A 21,726-nucleotide genomic window follows, 5' to 3' on the forward strand; every position below is an offset into this window, starting at 1 on the left:
AATGTTCCATACCTTGTTTTGAAAGGTAGTTACAATAGTGAACCCAAATGTCAAAGTAATTCAGTTGAACAATTAAGACATGTGCATTTGATTGTATAATAATTATAACACAATAGAAAGAAGATAAATAAATAAAAAGAAATTTCACAGGAACATTATTGTTATCAGTGGGAAACTGCAATTCTTGCATAAGAAAGAGAAAGTAATTTGACCAATGAATAAAAGGCTTTCAATTAGAATATTCTAAAATTGTTTTTGTTTGCTATTTGCTTAATCCCCAACTGCCTTCAAATTCATTTCTCCAGCACTACAATAAAATTTAAAATAGGCTCAGCAGACAGCCAAAATTCTTTAATGTTCTATCATTCCTAGTGGGTGACACACATTATTTATTCAATTAAAGTCTATTAAGGGCATTTACACTACAATAAGAAAGTATAGGCCCTACACTAAAACACCTGGGGTTAAAAATAATTCCAGCCCTCAGAGGGTTCTAAAACCATATTTTGTCAGCAATAAACTTTAACTTCCACATTTCCAATTATGTCCATTTCCTTCTTCATTGTATATTTTTAATGACTCTGCAAAACATGCAAACAAAATTCTTATTTGAGTATCAGTTTCTGTTAATTTCTCTGTCTCATAATTCAAGAAACAAAATGAGAGCACACACAAAATAGCAATCTGATACATTTTTTATTGGCCTTATCAACAGTCATTCAGACACTTGCACACTAGTGATTGAAGAATACTCCCTCGAAGGTGGAAAATTATCCATTCTCACCTATAGTTAATCTTTAGAAGAGTCATTTGTGGAGCAGTGAGAAAAGAGGAAAAAGCCATTATACACAGCTGGAAAAGTAGAAAGAACTCTGTTGTCTTCACATTCAATAAGTACTTCTTGACTAATTTGAGAACTATCTCTATAGTCCTACCTACTGAAAATTTGCTCCAACTTACTCTTATTTTCCATGTAGAACAGAAATTCAGGTATCTCAAGTATTAAAACAGGAATTGCAAATCTCTTCCCTTCACATGCTTATAGAAGAGATCAATATTAATCACAATACTCTATCCTGCTGAGCCAGACATGGCTTCAGATCTCTCTCACCATAGCACCTGAGACAGCCACCGCCATCACGGTAAGACGAGCTATTTTCTGAATTTCCATTCAATATGAACTTTGCTTAATCCAGATTATCTATAGCTATACAATGAGGAGCATAATATTTATGATTTAAATCAAAGAATCAGGAGTGCTGTACTAAAACCAGCATAGCATCTTCTAGGTTCAAATAACACAGAGACCATGTGAGTTAAAATGACTTACTATTTGCTAGACTTTTTGAGTGGATTTGGTGAAATAGGCTGAACATGAATAGTGATGCATTATTATTTTCAAAACATATTTATTTGTCCACTTCTAGCAAATTGGGGGAAAAAAATACCAGTTCTCTAAAAGGATACATAATTCTGAGATTCTCAATTATCTGGGATCAAATTAAAACAAATCTATTTGTTTTTGATATCAAAGAATTCTGTTTTTCAATAATTACTTCTCAAGCACTATTTCTTTCTTGGAGATAGACCTTAATTATCCCCACCTTGAGTTCACAATGTTAATATGTGCTGCTAATATAGAAAACAGCTTTTTGAACAATTTTTTATATGGTGGCTGATTAATCATCTCTAGTCTAATTCCTTGCATCTTATTTTATTTTATTTTTATTTTACTTTATTTTGTTGTAGTTTTATTTTATTGAGAGAGAGAGAATGAGGGACAGAGAGACAGAGAGACAGAGAGAGAGCAAGGGATAGGAACAGAAGGAGAGAAAAGAAACCCAAGCAGACTTTACTCGCAGCACAGAGCCTGTTATAGGGCTCAATCCCATGGACCATGAGATCATGAACTGAGCTAAAATCAAGAGTCATATGTTCAGCAGACTGACACGCCCAGGTACCCCTCTTTGGCGTTTTAAATTATTTTATCTCTAAGGTGACCAATTTACTAGATTAGAATAGCCTTCAGGTCTTTTCAATTAGAAACAATTCCTTGTTGCAGATCAGTTTACTGATACCAATAATTGTTAAATAAAAATGCAGTGGTAATCTGAATAAAGTGGAAAATTGAATGAGAATGATATAGAGTCAGAGAAAGCAAGAGTCAGAAGAAGGAAGAGTATAATCTGCCATCTTTATACTTTAAAAAATTGTCGCAATGAACATCCAGGCAAGAGATTGAGAGAATTTTCCTTCTTTAACTTCTCTAACAAACACTAGCTGAATCCCTTTTGTTAGCTGAAAGTAAACAAGCAGTGAGATTTTAGCTATATAATTTAAAATTTAAAACACAGATGTACTAAGATTAGAGAAATTAATATTTCTAGACTTCTTTGTCCCCACTCTTACAAAGCAAATCTTAACATGATTCAACTCAAATGGAAACCTTTTGTATTTTTGATAATCCAGTATTTTCTACAAAATTATTAAGCTTTAAAAATATACAAAAAAAGCTGCCAAGTTTATTTAAAATGTGGAAGATATTAAACTCTGCTGATTTGGCAGATCACATGTTCAGAAACTATCAATGATGGACTTGATGCCTTTTAAAAAGGATTTGCCAACTGACTTTAGAAGTCCTCAGCTTCTCCCTTTGAGTATTCCTGACTCATCAACATCAGCATTCTCTAATGGACACAGTCTATATTCTCTAGCCTTCTTGTAGTAAGTGGGCCAAGGTGTCCATCTGTGACTTGTTTGGTTGGAGATCTTCCCCTTTCCCTGATCAGTTCTGCTCTGCAGAGTGCTGACCCCTACAGCTAGCCTGTCTTTCTCAGGCTTGCTGAGTGGCTTCCAGCTGGATTTGGCAAGTAAGAAATACTGGAGGAATATTAGGGGGTGGGAGGAAGGGAAAGACTAGGATGGCATTTATACCAGAGGTTACATCCCCTGCAGAGCTCTGGACTCTGCGGACGGCCCCTCCAGACGGCTCCACCATGTTTTCCACTTCCAATATGTAACATGATCTAGATTCTGGTAACCCGGCCTGGTCCAACTAGAGAAGGTAACAGTTTCCTGCTCCTGGAGTGCCTACGGTCCTTTATTAAAAAGAATTCTCAGCTCTTTTATTAGTTGTGTAATTTTGTGTATTAAATTTCTTGAAACCAATTCCTCATTTTGGATCCAGTAGTTTCCATCTGGTAGGACTCTGACTAATAACATGATTATTTCTGAGTTCTGATCAAGGTAATATGAGCTGAAGAGATGAATGTCATTTCGATTAGATTATGAGCCTCACTCCTTTTCCTCTTCTACTGTGGAATAGAAAGGGCTGTGGAGACTTACAAGAGAAGAGTCCTGACCCACCAGCACACAGTCTATTTTGACATTAGCAAGAAATAAAACATTTATTAAGTTTCTGAGCTTTTGCGGTTTATCGATTACGTAGCTAGCATTGACCTTAACAAATGCAGGTAACTTCCTGTTTTTCTCACACTGTATAATTTTGGGTTTCTATACTCACATGTGGTGTAATTAATATTGTACAATTTTTTCCTTATATCCAAAATTAGAGATCAATAACATTTACCAGATGATGAGATTTTTTTAATTAGTCCTCAATAACTATCTATAAGAAAAATTGTTTAAAGGTGGAGTTAGGAATATTTCATCTGTTTTTTTATATAGTTTATTTATTTTTGAGACAGAGACAGAGCACAAGTGGGGGAGGGGCAGAGAGAGGGGGGAGACACAGAATCTGAAACAAGCTCCAGGCTCCAAGCTGTCAGCACAGAACCTGATGCCAGGCTCGAACACACAAACCACGAGATCATGACCTGAGCCAAAGTCAGACACTTAATTGATGGAGCCACCCAAGTACCCCAGAATTCTTCCTCTTTAATAGTGGATAATCAACAGATACAGAATGAAGCTGTTCTTTCTAGGGATTAGGACAGGAAAGACAGAAAAATCTATTTACTTTTTATTATATAACTTGTGTCATTCTGAGAAAACATTTCTTAATTTTTAATTCCAATGATTATAATTTTAAAGTTTTTTTTCCCTGATTGTTTTTAAGATCCCTTTTAGGAATAACTGATTGTTTTTAATGATCCCTAATTGTTTGCTTATTTACATTCCATTTTTATTTCTTTATAAATTCTGTAAGCATTTGACTTGTACACTTTATCAATAATTCCAGTCATTAAAATCCTTGGAGATCTGTATCTCAACATTAATTCCATCTGTGGTTGCTTGTTTCCTTTTTGTTTGTTATTGGTTTTATTTTAATTCTGATTAATTTTAAATCTAATTTGAGGGATTACCCTAAAGGCCTGAAGAGTATATACTTTTCCAGGACACTATTTACCCAGAACCACATTAGCCCCGCTGAAGGATCCTTTCTGATCTCCTATGTCACAGTGAAACCCAACCTCAGACTCCTATTCCCAGAAATAAGTCAATATTTATCTTAGGATAAGATTTCCACTCTCGGGTTTCAGTTTATTTCATCCTCAGGAGTATCTCTTATTTTCTGATTTTCTAGTAATTCAAATAACACATTAAAAAGTGTATTTTATGGGCACCTGTGGGGCTCAGTTGGTTAAGCGTCTGACTTCGGCTCAGGCCATGATCTCACGGTTTATGGATTTGAGCCCCACTCAGAGCCTGGAGCCTGCTTCTGATTCTGTGTCTCCCTCTCTCTCTCTGTCCCTCCCCCACTCATGCTGCTCTCCCCCTCTCTCAAAAATAAATAAACATTAAAAAAATTAAAATTAAAATACAATTAAAAAGTGTATTTTAGCTTGAGTTGTTGTACAATAGTGGGTGTGTCCTTCATATATTCTCTTAGCTGCACTGGAAGATCTAGAAGAATATGAAATTCTGTAAGACTTACAACTTATTACTGCATAACTTACTCCTAAACTTGGGTGCCCTAAAATGACGAACATTTATTAGTTCGCAGTCTCCATGGGTCAAGAATCCCAGCAGGGCTTAGCTGCGTGCCTTAGGCTCACAGTCTCTCACACGCTGCAGGCAAAGTGTTGTCAGGAGCTTCAGTCATTTCAAGGGCTGGACTGAAGGGGGATATGCTTCCAAGCTCACTCACTCACTAAGGTCTCTGTTGGCTGTTGGCCAGGGTTATCAGCTCCTTACTGCATGGACTTTTCTACAATGTGACAGCTGGTTTGTTTTGAAGGCACAAACAGAAAGAGATCAAGTGAGGACAAGATGAAGCCACAATCTCTTTGTAACCTAATCTTGGAAGTGGCATCCAGTACTTTGGCCGTACTCTACTCATTAGAGAAATCACTATGGTTAGCCCACACTCAAGGGGAGGAAAATACTCAAGGGTTAAGAGGCAGAAGTCATTGGGGACCATTTTATAAGCTGCCAAGCACAAGGACAAAAACACATTAATTTTAAGAGAGTAAATTTGGAATTTATATAAATCAGTTGTCCCTCTTATAGGCATATCTTTCCTTGAGTCCTTATTGCTATGTTACTCAACTGAACTGCCTTCCATGAATCTCTTTTATTTTGTTCTGTATGCCTTTAAAACAATCTTTCCTCTATAAAGAGTATTTTCATCATGTAATTCCTCTTCAGTAAATCTTTCTTTGGCTCTCTATTTGCAACCTCACCTCTGTTTCTCTAATCTATCATACTAATCAACCTTATTTTTTTCTTCTCCCTAGAAGTAGTTTTTCCTTAAGCTGGTCTTTTCCTTGCCACTTCTCCACCTTTATTCAAGTTATTTTGCATGCGTGCATGGCTTTCCCTTTATCCAGCTTCCTAATAAATATTCTGATAATCCTTCAAGATCCATCTCTTCCACCCAGGCCTTCTTTGCCTCCCAGCTCAGAGAGTTCTGTTTTGTTACCTATATCACTCATTTGACAGTTAATCACATACTATTTGTGATAACTCGTATATGAACATTACTTTCAACTCCCACTGATATTTAATGTAAATGCAATATTTCTTCAACTAGATTATTAGTACATCAAATGCAGGAATTGATTTTCTAGGATACTTACCTCATTCAAAGTGTGCCTAGCATATAGATATCACCCCAAAAAACCCTCTGAGGGGCGCCTGGGTGGCTCAGTCAGTTAAACATCCTACTCTTGGTTTTGGCTCAGGTCCTGGGATTAAGCCCTGAGTCAGAGCCTGCTTTGGATTCTTTCCGCACTCTGCCCCTTCCCTGCTTATGCCCACACACACTCTCTCTCTCAAAATAAATAACTAAACTTAAACTTAAAATAAAATAAAATAAGCCATCTGAAACAGACCTATATTAAAAAACTTACCCCTTTAAATCTACTTTTCACCTACAACCATCTGAGATCCAACTTGCTGTATATATTAATGACTCTTTTGCATTCCAACAAAATGAAATTTTTTATTGGAAACTCAAATGTATGTCAAAACCAAAACGCCAATTAAAATCAACAATGAATAAAAACCAATGATGACGATGTCGCAAAGTTCACATGGAATTTTTAAAAAGCTTTAGGAAAACCAAACATAATGATCAACCTTTGTGACCTTTGTTTTCACAACTGTGTTTGCCTAATTTTTCAAGTGCAGACATTCTTAAAGATATGAGGGGAAAAGCTAGGGGCAGTCATAAAGGACATGGAATATGAGTAGGAAAACAGCCATAGAGGGTTTTAAATTATTTTTTTTTAAAAACCTTAAAAATGAAAATCAAAATTTAATCCTACTCCTACTCATGAAACAAAAATCAGGTTAAAATGTTGGTAGTCAAGTTCCCATTGTGCATAGCAAGCCAGTGTTATAGCCTCAAGGCAAATGGGCAGTAGATGGTTCTGCATGGCACATTGTTACAAGATGACCCAATGCAAGGCCATAGAAACAAAATAATAGGTTAGCCATATTTCAACGTTAAAGATGCCTTTTGAAAAGATCCTCACATGAAGCTTAGAAACCTTTCCATTTACTTTCTTTACAAATTATGCTTGAACAAGTCACAGCAGGACACCCAGAACTCAAGTACTTTAAGAAAACAGAGGAACAACACAAGAAAGGAAACTAAAGTCTTCTTATTCCAAACACAAGCTAGTTTTGAAAAAAGGAATTTTTTACTAGGTTACAACGTGTTATGTGAGGTGTCCAAGGGCAGGGAATGACTCATGGCAAGGCTAAGAATAAAACATGAGTTTTACACCCTAGAAAACTTATTTAAAATAAAAAATTTAAACCTATGTGTATTTGAAAAAATGTTCTTACAAATTTCTAAGTGTTTCACTGAAAAGTTCCCCTTCTCTGTCTCTCTCTTTCTCTCTCTTTAGATTTAAGGTAAGCACTTGCAAAAATATTGTGCTAATAAGATGGTATTAATATCAGGATACAGAAGCCTTAAATACAGAGAACTGAAAGGGTGAAATGAAAATGGGGAGGGAGAACTAAGTGAAGCTAACTTTAGAGGACATTCTCATGCAGTGCAAAGAGCATACGTTCTAAGATCAGAAAATCTGAGTTCAGAAGCACCTGGGTGGTTCAGTCAGTTGTGTCTGACTTCGGCTCAGGTCATGATCTCCTGGTTCATGAGTTTGAGCCCCGTGTCCAGCTCTGTGCTGACATTGCATAGCCTGGAACATTCTATAGATTCTGTGCCTCCCTCTCTCTCTCTGCCCCTCCCACATTCACAGTCTATCTCTCTCTCAAAAATAAATAAACATTAAAGATATTTTTTAAAAAAGAAAGAAAATCGGAATTCAATACCTGTTCTACCCTGTAAGATGGGTAAATCACTTAGTCCAAGCCTCAAGGTCTTTATCTGTAATTTGGGTTAAAAGTCCACCCACAGGAGATATTTTATTAAAAAAAAAAAATTCCTTTGTAACTCTATTTTTTGTTTGTTTGTTTGTTTGTTTGTTTGTTTTGAGAGAAAGAGAGAGAGCGTAAGCAGGGGAGGGTCAGAGAGAGAGGGAAACACAGAATCCAAAGCAGGCTCTAGGGTCTGAGTGAGCTGTCAGCACAGAGCCAAAAGCGGGGCTTGAATCCACGAACTGTGAGATCATGACCTGAGCTGAAGCCGAATGCTTAACCAACTGAGCCACCCAGGTGCCCCAGTAACTGTAAAGCTTATATAAATATTAAGCCACATTTGGCCCCAAGATTTTGCCTTTTTTTCTCTACTGCACAAAAGGAGAGCAGCTAACTCTAGGCAAAAATGCAAAACACACTGCATTAGATTTCACCACTCCTCCCTTTCCCATGTTTCACCCTCTTCATTGTTTCTTACCCATGTCTGCTGCTACTGTGGAAACATAAATGTCCTCTCTTCTATCAGCTTCTCCCTTCTCTACACTCAACCAAGATGAGAAGAAGGTGTCCATATGTGCATGCACATACCCTTGCATAGGCTATAGAGGGCTTTTGGAGGAAGAAAATAAGATCTGCCAGCAGTTCATAAGACACCAAAAGACAGTGTCTCCTTCCCATATCTCAGCAAATTTGCTACTGTGATGCAGATCACGGGCCATGTGAATAGAAGACATTGCAGCAAAACAGGGACTCAGGGAGGAAAGTAAATGTTTTTGCAGCACTACGCACAAAATAAGACACCAACCACTGGCATATGTCCTACATCTACTTTCTATTTCCTTTCTCTAAACCATTTAAAGGTAATTTCTGGGTACATGACTTTATTTGTAGGGCAATAATTGACCTAATGGTGTTCAACAATAGAAACAGTAAGATATTTATGAAACAAAGTTGCCTGATATGAATGGTATCTGTTTTTAAAACATGGAACTCCAAGTAGTATTGAATAACAATTTTTTCTTATTTTTTACTTTTTTAATGTTTATTTACTCATTTGAAAGAGACAGAGAGCATAAGCAGGGGAGAGGCGGAGAGAGGCGGAGAGAGAGAATCTCAAGCAGGCTCCACATTCATGAACTGTGAGATCATGACCTGAGCTGAAATCAATAAGTGGTCGCTTAACCAACTGAACCACCGAGGCTCTAAATAACAATTTGAAATTAAAATAGAGTTTAATTAGATTAACATTCATAAAGTGAATAATTGCCACGGTATATTTTTCCTTTACTGTTCGGGAGACATTCTAAATATATGTTAAACAACTTTTCCAGCAATATGCAGAAAAATTAAGAGAAACAATGAAAAACCAGCCCAGCCCACTATAATCTGTGTGGCTTGATGCTACAAGACTTCAGCAATTGTAGTCCCTAGTGGTTTTCTGATTGACATTTAAAATGCACATTAGGGCAGCCTCGGTGGCTCAGTCGGTTGAGCATGTGACTTCAGCTCAGACTGTGATCTCACAGGTTTATGAGTTTGAGCCCCACGTCAGGCTCACAGCTGTCTGCGTGGAGCCTGCTTCGGATCCTCTGCCCCTCCCCCACTCCCACTGTATGTCTCAACAACGAATACACGTTTTTAATTATTTAATTAATTAAATGCATTTTAATGAGAATAATTACACATTCCAACTAAGACTCCATACTGTTCTTATGTGATAGGATTTATATAAATTCTAGAGGATCCAGTGACTTCTCCCTATTTGAGATGTATTATTTCTAAAATCACTTGCTTCTATTATGGAATATGCTTAATCTTGACATCAGTGAAACTGTTGCAGAAGTGGACTGTTATTACTATTATATATTTTAATCAATATGATTTAATTTTTATGTGCCATATGCAATCTTATATTTCTCCAACTCCCTACATCCTAGTAAAGATTTATGCTCATAGCTAAAGTTTATATATGATAAAGGACTTTATAAGTGACATATAAACAATTATAATTTGTTTTCTAGCTTTCAAGAGTTATCTTGTAAAATCTTGTAAAATGGGCTCCTTCCTTGGGAAAGGATTACATCTACATTCTCCTCAAATATACTTATGCACTATAAATTTCCACTGACATTATGGTAATTTTCAATTTCATGTAATAATCCACAATTTTTCTATTTCCAACATAGCTATTCATTTATTAATTTATTTCTAATTTTAAAAATTGAATTAAGAAAGTCTTGGCAAGCACCTATCTTTGCAAACCAAAGTTCTTACATGGGTATTTTATTTGAAGACGTTACTTTGCTCTCCATGGCTCTCCATCCTCAACTCTCAATTTTCCATGTCCTTCAATGATCAATTCTTCATCTGCAGATATCAGTTTCCTCATCTCCATGGTCCTCAATTCTTCCTCTCTGGCCAGGATCCTTTTGCCATTCGTCACACTGCCTGGCTCCTCCTAGCCTTAAATACGTTTCAGTGCCTCCTTTCTCAGCCTAACTATCACCACTTCTGAGCTCCCCTCCTGCCTCCCTGGCCCGTGTGACATCCTGGACCCCAGGCGTCTGGCCTCCTCAGAGAATTTGCTCTCACACTAAGGCCCTCCCCCTCCTACTTCTTCAACATCCTTCTGCTTACACCTTCCTCCCACTAGCACTGACCGTCCCAAGTCTCACCCATCTTAAAATAAACTCTCCTGAACTTTCCTATACTAGTTACTTCCATTTATGCTCCTCCCACGCATTTCTCATCTCATCCCACCCAGAAACTACTAAAACTTCCCTTGCTAATGATCTCTCTTTATCGATCCAATAAATGCCTCTTAATCCTACACTTACTTGATATTTTGGCTCTGTGTAACACGTTTTATTGGTCTTGTCTTCACCAAAATTCTCTCTTTTTCGCATCTTCCATGACACTACACTCTCCTGATTTTCCTCTTCCAACGCTCAGTGCTTTTTTTGGTCTACAGTCTCTTTTGGGGGAGCTCTGCTTACCCCTTTAAGGAGGGTATTGAATTTCCACCCTCAGCTTCCTTCTCTTCTTATGTTAAATATTTCCCCTGGATGATTTGATCTACTGCCATAGATTCATTTATCATCCATATGCTGAAAACTTCCAGAATTACAACCCATTTTTCTCTGCTGAGGCTCAGACCCATGCAAACAACTGCTTATTAGGTATTTCCCCTGGGCCATGCAGTGGAGTCCTACAACTACCATGGTCAGAGCACAACTCATTAGATACTCACATCTAGCCTGTGGCAAACCCACACACTGTCTCCTGGCTCTCCAGAAATTTCTCTGGCTTCAGTACATGGCATCCCAAACTTTCTTGTTTTCTTGAGCCAGAGATGTATGTACACATGTACAAATTAAGAGTGATACATACAGAATTCTTTCTGACATCATTTCACATTAAACACAAAATCCATATAATTCTTCTTTTTCTACAGACCCAGACTCTGTTAGTTTCTTTCTATGTCCACTGCTGCTTGTCTAAGTCATACCACCATCGTGCCAGGGTCAATGCTGATGAGAGAGAAGCAGTAAGCAGAAGATAAGTGTTGAAGAAGCAGGAGTGGGGAAGGCCTGAGTGTAAGTTCTCTGAGGAGGCCAGATACCTGGGTCCCAGGACACAGCAGGGACCAGCCAGCATGTGCGAAGGGACAGCTCAGCACCAAGGAGACTCTCAAGATGTTCTCTCTCTCTGAATAGGAGGAGAGATGTTGTGTTGTGAGTGACAGATCAAGAAATGGGATCAGTGGTGTGAGGAGAGGGAGAACTTTTGAAATTGCTAATCTGAGACTGGGAGAGAGGGAGCCTACAGAAATTCTCTTCTAGAAGCTTCTGGCTTGTCTCCCTTCCTCCTGTGTGGTCCTTCCAACATACTACACCCTATAGCCAAAGTGATTGTATTAAAACACAGATCTCCTTTTTATTTTTATTTATTTATTTATTTAATAGTTTATTGTCAAATTGATTTCCATATAACACCCAGTGCTCTTCCCCACAAGTGCCCTCCTCCATAACCACCACCTTTCCCCACCCCGCCCTTCACCCTCGGTTCATTTTCAGTGTTCAGTAGTCTCTCAGGTTTTGCGTTCCTCAGATCTCCTTTTTAAATACTTCCAAACGCACCCCACAGTTCCTAGGAATTTCTAAGCTACTGAGGATAACATCAGGACAATTGCAGTGTGGACGCTGCTCAGCCCTGAATCTCATCCCTTGTCACTGCGAGCTCCTTCACCCATTCTGCCAGTCCATCTGAATCCCTTAAAATGTTCCAAAAATGTTATGTTCTCTTTCCTCTTGAGGCTTAGCACATGCAAGACCTCTGTCTGAGTGCCTGTGTCTACCTACTCAGCCTGCCCTCCACCTCTGTCTAATCCCTTCCTATTTCTTCAGTCTTACTCTGGAGGTTATCACCTGATGCGCTTTCTGCAAGAAGTTGGTTGTCCCCACTGCGGTGCCTCCATATGCCAGGCTTTAGCAGTGGCACGTATGCTGCATCATGATTCTCTGTTCACTTATGATAGCAAACATTGTGGCAAGGCCAGAGTAAGTGCTATGTTAATAATTCTGAATGAAAGAAAAGTGAAGTCAACCCATAGCAGGGCATTTGTACAAGTGTTTATACCTTAAACATGATCAATTGCCAAAGAAATATGGAAGAAGAGGCAAACCTGTATCCTCCTTAGATGAAGAAATATATCCACTTTAAAACAGAAAATCAAAACATGTGAGAATCTCTCAGCATGAGAGGCAGAGTAGATATGGAGCCTGGATGTGGTTAAGCTGCTGGGCTCGGGCAGGTCAGGAGCTGGGGTATCCCCTGCTTGCCATCAGTAATAAGGCCTGCCAACCAGTAGGTACACAATAGGATGTCAGCAGTCATAATACTGCAGTGTGTGGCTCCTGTTATCTAGTTAATAAGCTCTACCTACTAAATATACATTAGATTAATGGAAGAGAGCGATGCAATAATCTTCTGCACAAATGCATGACCGTCGTTTTTTACAAGCGGCTGAAGATTAAGAAAATACTAGGGCAGCACCCTGATTAAATGTTACACTTATTTAACACTTACTAAAACTTTTCCATTCTTCTATTATTAGTTTTCTTTCTCTGTTTTATATACAAACTACAAAGTCATTCAATTTCATTCCTGAGCCGGATATAATGCTAATATTTTCTGCTTTAAGTAAAAAGTCTAATAGTTTTTCTTTTATCTTTCTCTTCTTATGGTAACTGAACTATCTACAACTCCACATAGAGTTCTTAGGTCTATTCGGGGATTAGCCTGGTGACTTCGTATGTCAGTACTAAAATGTCACACAGTTGGCTTTTTTTATCACAGAAGTGGTATTACAACCTGGACAAAAAAAGAAAAAGCAACACCTCCCCACCCCATGCCGCACAGGTACCAAACAACTACCCACCTCTGTCTTTACAAACTGATGCTCTGTTTTTTGCTCAAACGCCCTACTTGTCCATCCCAACTTGTTGAGGCAGAATCTGCTGTTGTCTGCCATTAAGTAGAGTTGCCAGACAAAATAAAGAAAAGCAGGTTAAATTTGAATTTCAGATAAACAATGAATAATTTTAGTGTAAGCATGTTCCATGCAATATTTGAATGGATGGACACTAAAAATTATTCATTGATTATCTGAAATTCAAGTGTAACTGAGCACCTTCTAATTTTGAAAAATCTAGCAACGTAAGATGTGAGGACTATAGTCAGAAAGAGGCCATGTCAAAACTCACCTTTCAGTTTCCTCACCAGTCACATCCCACTATCCTCCAACCCCATCTTTTTATCTAAAAAGCCACACTGTGAAATTTACCAGCTCAGGAATGCAGCAGGACAGGATCTAGGGATCCAGGTCCAAGTTTAAGCCCCAACCTCCTCATTTTCCATTGAGGAAACAAAGGCTCTGAGTTCAGTGGCTTGAACAAGGACATATAGTAATGGAATAGCAGAGTTGCATGGAGTTCCGTTGTGGTTGTTTACAAGCCTTGTGTTCTCTTAAGGTCCTAGAAAGTTGTGTTTTTTGGGTTTTTTTTTTGATTGTTTGTTTTAAGAAAAGAGGCATTTTCAGGATACCACTAACAAAATACAGCTAAGCTTGGCTGGATAGGACATACTTATTGATCCTCTCTTACAAAGTCAAAAGGTCATATAAATATCCATTTAATTGAAATGCATGGAATATAATGCTAAACAAACCAGTGGCTAAACCAGAAATAAGGATATGGGTTTGGAAGTGCAGCAAGAGGACAGAGTTGCAAAAAAAAAAAAAAAAAAAAAAAAAAAAAGAGTTAGCAGCTGGAGATGTCTACATGTCCATGGACACAGAGAAGTCCCTGGACACCTTGATAATTTCTCCTTAGGACTGTATCGGCACCTTTATATTCCTGTGATAGGCTATGTGTGACACACATTCTCATGAATGTAAAGGTACACTGGAAAACAATCAACATCAAATAATACATGTACATCTGAACACATTCAACTTATTTATGCAGCAAGACAGTTGCCTTTGTGGGGTCCAAGTCTGGGCCTGCTCTTCCCATGAACTCTCACTCTACTCCCCCACAAATATAACTTCCTCCGTATGACATCTATTATGTTTTCCTAAGATGCAATATAATTTTAATATTGTAAAATCTCCGGCATTTGATTCTCAAGATCACACTCTCTTGCCCCCAGCTTCCTGAAGAATACAGTCATCAAAAGAAATCAATGGAAATAATACTTTGAGTAGAGAAAGGCTTCATCCTGCATGAAACTTAGAACCTGTCTGCTGTCTGTCCTGCAAGTGACCTAAAAATAGGAAGCTTTCCTTAAGCAGGAAGAGGGTATTTAGCAAGCAGCCATGTGCTTTCCAACAAGAAGGAATAACAGGGTTTACATTGTGCTGGTGGCCTGGAGTGATGTGATATAGAAAGGCATGAGAGAAAGGCAGTGGGCATATTAAAGGGACCCAATGACAATATACACCATGCAGAAAACCTGGCTTGTAACTAACCAGTCAAGCAAGGAAAATTAAAATAATAAGGGATCATGTCTCCTAATAAGTGTAATTCATAAAAAACTTAAAGAAGATAGGTATATCATGGGCAAAAAGCCTAGAGATATCTAGGACTGAATCTCAAAAGGTGTCTGTAAAGAAAAACAGACACGGTGTGCTGGAGCCGTCTCTTACTGGCTTCTGGGAGCCAATTGTACACCTCTCTTCCCAATGTCGTGTGCAGTGACCTCGTGGTAGTAGTTTAAAAGAGGCCATGGTAGGAATATTTATACATGGGGATTGGCACACTACTAATCAGTGTTTGTTCGTTTTCCTGAGAGCTAATTTATAAGCAGAGCACTGCCCACTTCCTAAAACCCAGCAGAGGAAACATGACAGGGATAGTGTAAGACAAACGGGCTCTGGATGCCTTCAAAGAAGATAACCTGGGGCCGGAGGAGGGATTCACGGGGTCAGAGGGAGCAGAACCAGAAGTAGAACTGGAAAGAATAGTCTGGCATAATTACCCCAGACAAGAAGCTCTACCTATCCAACTCTAATCCAGAAATCTAAGAAGTTTATCTCAAATTATGTTGAGGCAAAGAAAAGAGCATAGGAACCTTCAGTTATATGCAGAAACCAATGCTCTGTAAATATGAACATTTTTATTTTTGTTTGCTTCCTGATTTTTCTTTTAAAAAATTCAAATCCTGTGTTTGCTATTCTAAGGACAATTATTTCTAAACTTTAGCCTTGATAGCCCCAAATGAAGTATCTGCAGCTGGCGCAGAGACAAGTAAGAGATACCGAAATAGGCAAGAAGGATGTAAAGTTAAACTTCACCCATTTCCAAACAGAAACTAATAGCTATTTGACCAAGCAGAGCTATACCTGGAATTTGCAAAACTGACTCCAGAGGTTCCACAGGGCTCCCCCACTCTGGTGAAAGCCCCACATGTAATAAGGAAGCTTCAGCCTGCATCCTCAGGGGTAGTCCCTGAATTTGCTCAACAATATCAAGCCTGTTCATTAATTTGCTTTTCCTGCGACTTCAAGACAAGGAAAAATCTTAAACAATCTGTGTTTGCAAGGCAAAGCACATAATTGCTTTTGCACTTTAGAAGGTAATTGCTAAGCCTATTCCAAAGAACAGGAAACACATTTCTTGTATTTTCCTCATCAAAATTTTTTCCAATCAGAATATAGAATTTTGAAGATAATTCAGATCATGAAATTACACTATTTGGGCAAAAGAAAGCATTAATCTCTTTGGCTTTTGTAAGAAGTTATGATATTTACTATTATAAATAGAATAGATAGTTTATAAAGGATACATAAAAGAATGACCAGGGATAATATCAGAAACAAATATATAATATCCATTCATGATAAAAACCCTCAAAAAAGTAAGTTCAGAAGGAATATAAGTCAATATCATAAAGGCCATATTTTAAAAAACCCACAGCTATTTTCATCCTCAAAGGGGAAAACCTATCTTTTCCTCTCCAGTCAGGAATGTTCACTCTCACCGTTATTTAACATAGGACTGGAAGTCTTAGTTTCAGCAATCAGACGACAACAACAACAACAACAACAACAACAACAACAAAGGCATCCAAATCAACAAGAAGTAAAGTCTTCAGTATTTGCAGAAAACATAACCCTATATATAGAAAATCTGAAGGACCAAAAACTGTTAGAACTCATCAACTAATTCAGTTGAGTCGCAGGATACAAAAACAACATACAGATATCTTGTTACATATCTGTACACCAATAATGAAGAAGAAGAAAGAGAAATTAAGGAGTCAATCCCATTTATAATTTCACTAAAAACAATAAAATACCTGGGAATAAACCTAAGAGGTGAAAGACCTGTACTCTGAAAACTTTTAAAGCAGTGATGAAAGAAATTGAAGACGATGCACAGAAATGGAAGACATTCTGCACTCATGGATTGGAAAATTAAATATTGTTAAAATGTCTATACTATTCAAAGCAATCTACATATTTAATGTAATTCCTACCAAAATATCAACAATGTTCTTCAAAGACAATCCTAAAATGTGTATGGAACCACAAAAGGCCCCAAACAGCCAAAGCAATCTTAAATAAGAAGAGCAAAGCTGGAAGCATCACAGTTCCAGACTTCAACTTATATTACAAAGCTATAGCAATAAAAATAGTACAGTACTGCACAAAATAGACATATAAAACAGAATAGAAAACCCAGAAATGAACCCATAACTATATGGTTAATTAATCTCAACAAAGGATGTTGAAAGGGAAAAATACTGTCTCTTCAAGAAATGGTGCTGGGAAAACTGGACAGCAACATGTAAAAGAATGAAACTGTACATTGTACACAAAAATAAATTCAAAATGGATTAAAGATCTAAATGTGAGACCTGAAACCATTAAAATCCTAGAAGAGAGCACAGGCAGTAACTTCTCTGACATCAGTCATAGCAACTTCTTTCTAGAAACATCTCCTGAGGCAAAGGAAACAAAAGCAAAAATAAACTATTGCTATTACATCAAGATGAAAAGCAGTGAGGGAAATAATCAACAAAACTAAAAGGCAACCTACTAAATAGGAGAAAACACATCTGATAAAGGGTTAGTATCCAAAATATATAAAGAACTTATAAAACTCAACACCCAAAAAACAATCCAATTCAAAAAAATGGGCAGAAGACATGAACAGACATTTCTCCAAAGAAGACATACTAATGACCAACAAACACCTGAAAGGATGCTTATCATCAAGGAAATGCAAATCAAAACTACCATGAGATAATACCTTATATCTGTCAGAATAGCTAAAATCAACAACACAAGAAACAATAGGTGTTGGGGAGGATGTGGATAAAGGACAACCCTCTTGAACTGTTGTTGGTGGGAATGCAAACTGGTATAGCAGGCACTCTGAAAAACAGAATGGAGTTTTCTCAAAATTATTAAAAAGAGAACTGCCCTACAATCATTAATCATCAGACACTTGGGCTGTTTCCATAATCTGGCTATTGTAGATAATGCTGCTATAAACAATGGGGTGAATGTACCCCTCTGAATTAGTATTTTTGTATTCTTTGAATGAATACCTAGAAGCACAACTCATATATACATAAATAGAAACACTCATCCACAGAAACGAATGAAATCTTGCAATTTGCAACAACATGGATGGAGCTAGAGAGTATTATACTAAGTGAAATAAGTCAGTCAAAGAAAGACAAATACCACGTGATTTTACTTATGTGTGGAATTTAAAAAAATAAAACAAATAAATACAGGGAAAAGAGAAAGAGAGAGAAGCAAACCAAGAAACAGACTCTTAACTACAGAGAACAAACTGATAGTTACCAGAAAGGAGGTGGGTAGAGGAATGGGGTAAATGGGTGGTGGGGATTAAGGAGTGCACTCGTTGTGATGAGCACCAGGTGATGTATGGAATCACTATCCTGTATACCTGAAACTAATATTATACTGTATGTTATGAACAAACTGGAATTTAAATAAAAACTTAAAAAAATAAATATGTTATAGCTTTGTGGGTTGGGTATTGATTTTTCTACTTTGAACTAATGTGAAAACTTTTTTTGATGTTTCTTTTCTAAAATACATACTTAAATCACACACACACACACACACACACACACACACACACAGTTTTAGAAAAGAAAAATTATTTTAGTAATCAAGCCTAAATGCTACAGATAAGGAACTGCAGCCAGTTTGCTAATGGAAGACCTTAAGTCCTATCTTTTAGTTTTGAATCTTTAGTGCTCTTTCTAGGAATATGATACAATGCTTCCCTGAAAAAAGTAACCTAATAGTTATTGACTGAGGTGTATGAAATATTGATATGTGGTATATTTAACAATTCAGACGGAGTGAGGGGAAGCAGGGTAACTAAAAGAAAACACTAAGATTCCTGGATTATCCTGACTTCTCTATCTTCAGCAACTCCGGGAGCCTCAGGCAGTAGTTTCACTTAGGGCCATCTGCAATCTCTAGTAATCATTCCTCCCAACTTCATGCTGAGTAACTGAACAAGTAACCACAATTGGTAACTGCAAGACAAGAAGGTCTCTAAAATGGCTTCTACTATAAAATGTTCATTGTTAACTGCATGGTCTCTTTCTTATCCATATGAGTACTTTCCTATTCACTGGCTCACCAGGTAACTGGTCTTAGAGAATCTGTATCGCATTTGCCTGGCATTTGTAAGAAAATGTCCTCCTTTCTTTTGGCACATGAGAGGTCTTTATACACACCAACAGAGAGTGCTTTAACCATATTTCTACAGGGACAATGTTACCTTAATTTTTCTTGTCCTTAATATTATTTGATTTCTAGAACAATGATCCTTGGCTTATCAAATTTTTGTATCAGTTGTTTTGACAACTAAAAGCCAAGTTCAGGAAGAGGTTTCTAATCCAACATCACGTATTCTATTTCTAGTTTACACTGACCTGTGCTTGAAAATCACTTGTGATTATAAAACCAAAAAAAATATTGAGAAGGTGCTGCCTAGGATCATGCAGGTGTAACGCTGCACAAGTCCAGAGAATGCCATTCATATTATTCGTAAGGGATGCGGATGATGCCTTCTCTGGAGTTGTGCCATGTGCAACTTTCATGGCCATGCATGGTGGCATCATCTTCTTGGGGGCTTATATTCCTAATTATTTAAGAAGTATAAGAGTCAGTCTCATGTACTTTGCATTCTGTAGCAATTACTTACTCTTCTGCCGGGTTTTGCAAACTCTTTCTACATACCTAGTCTCCATACCTAACAAAATACATAGTCTCCATACATAACAAAATCTGAACTATTTGATCTGTGATGACAGAGGGAAAACTTTTAGCTCGATATTATTAAAAGTAGAGATCTAAATCAGAAGATACAGACTCAAATCCCTATTCAGTAATCTGCATAAGTCATTTGCAGAGCAAGTAATTTTCTTCAGTTGTATATGAGGGTGAGAAGAACCTGACTTACCTCACTTAGTCACTGCAATGAAGTCATGAAATTGGAACCAGCCAGCGCTGTCCTGCCACCTACAGGAAGGGTGCGGGATTAACAGATATTTTAAAACAAGGAATTCACAAGACAGCTTTGAGATTTAGCCCAATCACTCACCTAAGGGACTCAAGCAGAGCAGCTTGAAAACACTGGGGAAAAAGCATGTATAAATAAATCATAATTAGAGAAATATAAATACATAATAGATATGTATATCAATTTCACTGGTAATCAGGCGGTGCAACTATAAAGATCAATGGGAAAATATTTCTCACCTAGCAAACTGACAAAGAAAAAAAAATGACGTTGAGGAAGTTGAAATGAGACACCATCACAGAGCATTAGCAGGACTATAAATTGGCATCATTTTTTAGTAAATCAGCATGACAGCAGAACACTGGGCCATTAAAAAATTAATGCTCTTGGACTTAGAAATTCCACTTATACAAATAATTCTAAATAACCCTAAAATGTACACCAAAGGATGTGCATGAGGATACATATTTGCATGGGAAAAATTGGCAAAAAACAAAACAAAAACAAAGCACCTATACTTCCAATAAAATAAAATCATTGTATATCCACTCACTAGAGTATGCAGAAACTAAATATTTTAGCAGGAAGTTAAATGGCATGGAAAATGCTGCCTAGTGTTACTGTGAGGAAGACAAAGTAAACTTCTAATTTAAAAGTCATCATATTGAGCGTACTTTATATAAGATAGCTGGGGTCATTGGCAGTATAGAGCAGTAAAAGTATAACTGGACTATTTATATAAGTTTCAGAAAGAAGCAAAACTAAACCATTGTGTTTAAAGTCAAGACACTCATTACCTTTGGGGAATGAAAACACGGGTAGTGACTAGGAGGGGCTTCTGGTGTGCCAGAAATATTTTACTTCTTTTATTTGGATGGTGGTTACCCTCTGGATTCATTTAATGACAATTCATTGAACATACTTGCAGTTTAATTAATTTTTCTGTATGTGTACCATATTTCAATAAAAAGTAATACATATATGATTTGTTAAACCATAAGGAAAAGCAAGGGAATGTCTGTCATACAATTCGTAACATTTTTTAGGAGAACAATGCAATCCTTAGGGGTACATAGGTTTCTTCAAATGTTTTAATAATATTCATCTTAAAATGTATAGAAGATACATGTCTGGTCTCCTTAATATATACTATCAGGGGTTGAACTCCTACATATGTATATTTTAGAGTAAAAATATTGTTCTTTAAAAAAGAAAAGATGTATGAGCCTGAGTGGCTCAGTCGGTTAATTGTCCCACTCGGCTCATGTCATGATCTCAGAGTTCGTGAGTTGGAGCCCTACACTGGGCTCTGTGCTGATAGCTCAGGGCCTAGAGCCAGCTTCAGATTGTGCGTCTCTCTCTCTGCCCCTCCCCCTGCTCACACTCCGTTTCTCTCTCCCTCTCTCTCTCCCAAAACTAAACGTTAAAAAAAAATTTAAAAAGATAAACAAAACTTTACAAACTTTGTTTATGTATATCATACCTGCATATTGATGTATGTCATACCTGCATATTTAGAGGCTGAGAAGAGGCACGATCTATTTATTTATATCTATCTCTTCATAGCAAAAAGACGACAAAGATATACAATAAATGTTCTTAGTGTTTCTCTTTTGAACACACGTAATATTTACATTATGTACATATTTTGGAATTTTCCAAATTACTCTTAAGTATCATACTACTTTTAGAATCCAGAACAAAAATACAAACTTTTTGTTTTTTCAAGATAAAAAAAAAATCGCACCTTGGACAGAAAGGTCACGGAGAAGCCTGCCAGGGCTGGCGGGTGGAGCCCCTTGGGGAGGGGCGGGGCGGGGTCGCGCGGAACGTGACGTTTCAAACCTGC

At 37.4% G+C, this 21,726-nt stretch overlaps 1 long non-coding RNA gene across 4 annotated transcripts in view; it reads right to left on the reverse strand.

Moving 5' to 3' along the window:
* Positions 1-21,689, reverse strand: part of LOC115292011 — a 273,961-nt gene extending 252,272 nt beyond the window's left edge. For all 4 annotated transcript variants that reach the window (XR_003908752.1, XR_003908751.1, XR_003908754.1 and 1 more), the window contains exons 1-2: positions 21,625-21,689; positions 19,818-19,876 (exon numbers count right to left, since the gene is read on the reverse strand). This is a non-coding gene — a long non-coding RNA (uncharacterized LOC115292011). The remainder of the gene's footprint in view (positions 1-19,817; positions 19,877-21,624) is intronic.
* Positions 21,690-21,726: the final 37 nt, after the last annotated feature.

The sequence above is a fragment of the Suricata suricatta genome, chromosome 5 (assembly GCF_006229205.1).
Source record: "Suricata suricatta isolate VVHF042 chromosome 5, meerkat_22Aug2017_6uvM2_HiC, whole genome shotgun sequence".
In the NCBI taxonomy this organism is placed as follows: Eukaryota; Metazoa; Chordata; class Mammalia; order Carnivora; family Herpestidae; genus Suricata; species Suricata suricatta.